This window comes from Monodon monoceros, unplaced genomic scaffold (assembly GCF_005190385.1).
Source record: "Monodon monoceros isolate NGI ecotype Baffin Bay Population unplaced genomic scaffold, NGI_Narwhal_1 Super_Scaffold_20, whole genome shotgun sequence".
Classification (NCBI taxonomy): Eukaryota; Metazoa; Chordata; class Mammalia; order Artiodactyla; family Monodontidae; genus Monodon; species Monodon monoceros.
This window is the reverse complement of record NW_021703777.1, coordinates 61,335,848-61,338,377: the sequence shown is the minus strand read 5'-3', so window position 1 is coordinate 61,338,377 and position 2,530 is coordinate 61,335,848. Positions and strand designations below refer to the sequence as shown.

Genomic DNA, 2,530 nt, shown 5'->3' with positions numbered 1-2,530 from the left:
TCCACCAATGATAACAAGCAATAAAACCTATACTCAAAACAAAACAAGGCCGCACCGCTGGAGGGACCCAGCCTATCCCAAGTGCGCTGTTAGCCAGGGGTAGCCGGAAGAGACCGGGCAGTGGGGAGAGCTGCAGAGGGTGGTGGAGCCCGCCCCGCACGCCCAGGGAGGGAAGGGGGAGAGAGGGAGGCAGAGTTAAGCAAAGAGCGCGAGTAAGTGAACTTGGGTCCGACTTGAGCTCGGGCTCAAGACTGAGCCTGGTGGGCCAGGCCCCCAAGCCAGCGTCACACCCCGTCTGAAGAAGACAGGCAGTCACATGGCTTCGCCATTCCTGCCTGCGGGAGCCACCACGGGTGACAGCGGCGGAGAGCTGAGCTCGGGGGACGACTCTGGGGATATGGAATCCCTCCAAAGCCCGGAGACCGAGGCCTCCAAAAGCCTGACAGAGCTGTTTGAGAAGGCTGCCACGCACTTCCGAGGCCTGGTTCAAGGGGCCAGCAGGGAGCAGCTCTTGTACCTGTATGCCCGGTACAAGCAGGGAAGCATGGAAAGCACTTGGTGATTCAAGCCCCAGCCAAACAACGCAGGAGTATATTGCCGTAGTTAAAAAATTAGATCCAAGTTGGAATCCTCAGCTTCTTGAAATGGAAACTTAAATTAATATGTTCTTTTGGGAATTAAAAATCACTCAAGGACTTCCCTGGTGGCGCAGTGGTTAAGAATCTGCCTGTCGATGCAGGGGACATGGGTTTGAGCCCTCATCTGAAAAGATCCCACATGCCTCAGAGCAACTAAGCCCGTGTGCCACAACTATTGAGCCCAAGCTCTAGAGCCCGTGAGCCGCAACTGATGAAGCCCGCGTGCCACCACTACTGAAGCTCGCACTCCTAGAGCCTGTGCTCTACAACAAGAGAAACCACCGCAATGAGAAGCCCACGCACCGCAATGAGGAGTAGCCCCCACTTGCCACAACTAGAGAAAGCCCGCTCGCAGCAACGAAGACCAAACACAGCCAAAAAAAAAAAAACCACTCAAGAAGAAACTTACTGAGGATAAATATCCAGATATATTCTTAACTTTTACTGGATTCTGTGGCTTTTCACTTGAAAAAAAGGAGGAATTTGTTCTTGTTTCATCAAACAGGATGTTGATGAATAGAAAGAAAGGGCTCAAAATAAAAATTTCCTTGCCTATGTAAGGCTAATCTTATTTAAGTATAAGCTAAAAACAGACCGACAGATGGTTTATCTCAGGACTGCAATACATGGGGCATAGAAAGATAAATAAAGTAACATTTCCCCAGGGAGTATATTTTAGACCCCCGACAATAATCAAAAGTATCTTAAGTAACTGTCTCTGACCCATGCAGATATTGCAGAATAACATCCAGGAGGAATGAATAGGAATTGTTTCTTTCAGTTAACCGAGTAGTTCACTCCTTTACCAATTTAAAGTCCTTATTCACTAAACTTGTCTTGCCTTATCAGTCTCTGCACCTCTTTTTTATGAAATCACCCATTTTATTAAGATAGTTGGTTGAATAAGACAAAAGTAATGGAAAAGAGAATGGAATGGAAACAGTTTAGCAATACTAATCTATTCATTTGTGTATTCCCATTCAGGGAAGCATGGAAAGCTTGGTCTCTTGCCAAGTAATGGTCTCTTGCCTCTTGGGCAGGTCCAGGTCAAAAGTCATTCAGAGTTATTGGAATTCGGGAATGATGATAGTGATGGTAGCATAGTTTTTGAATTTTCCCGAATCCTTAACAGAATAACTAGGATAGCGTCACCAAAAGCACTTGGGCAATATCTGTAACAAAACCTAGTTGATCAGAGAAACTAGGGACAAACTATCAACAGCTCCAAGATTTGTGTAGCATTGGCATCTCTGTGGGAGGAAGCAGAGGAAACAGTAGGGAGTCTAATTGACCTGAGAATGGCAGAAGCCTAAAATTGTCCACAGGTGAAGAGTACAGGGGGTTCATGGTAAGGTTTTCTAGAGCTGTCAGGAGCTCTAGAGTTCCAAAATTAAGCAGCCAAAACTTCCCTTCCAGTACACAGCCTCACACTGAGAGGAATCTGCAGGACAAGTCAAGCAGGACAAGGACAATGAAGACAAAAGGAAAAAGAAACCAGATAAGTGTGGGAGAGGGGACCAGAGCCAAGTGATCTTGAAAGTATCCTAGGGGCCAGATTTTTAATTACTTCATGAAAATAACAGAAAAGGGACTTATATACCTAAAACTATATCCTGATTCACATTTCTATCTTAAAAATTCAAAAACATTAATTTCACATAAAGATGAGCAACAGAAAAAGAATTACGGTTGAAACCTATACAAAGTTACTATAATTCAGAATTGTATCTTTTTTCTTATAATATCCAGAAGCTGTATTAATGGTTAAAATAATGAAAGTGTGCTAATATTTTTATGGGTCTTGGTAGGATTGCAATATTGCTTTCCAAAAGAGTAATACCATTTTACAAGAGCATTAGGGCCATTAACTTAGTATAGTGCCTGCTTCACTA

General features: G+C 44.3%; 1 pseudogene; it reads left to right on the top strand.

The window, feature by feature from the left end:
- Positions 1-316: 316 nt before the first annotated feature.
- LOC114902410 lies at positions 317-656 on the top strand (annotated as a pseudogene).
- The last annotated feature ends 1,874 nt before the right edge of the window (positions 657-2,530 follow it).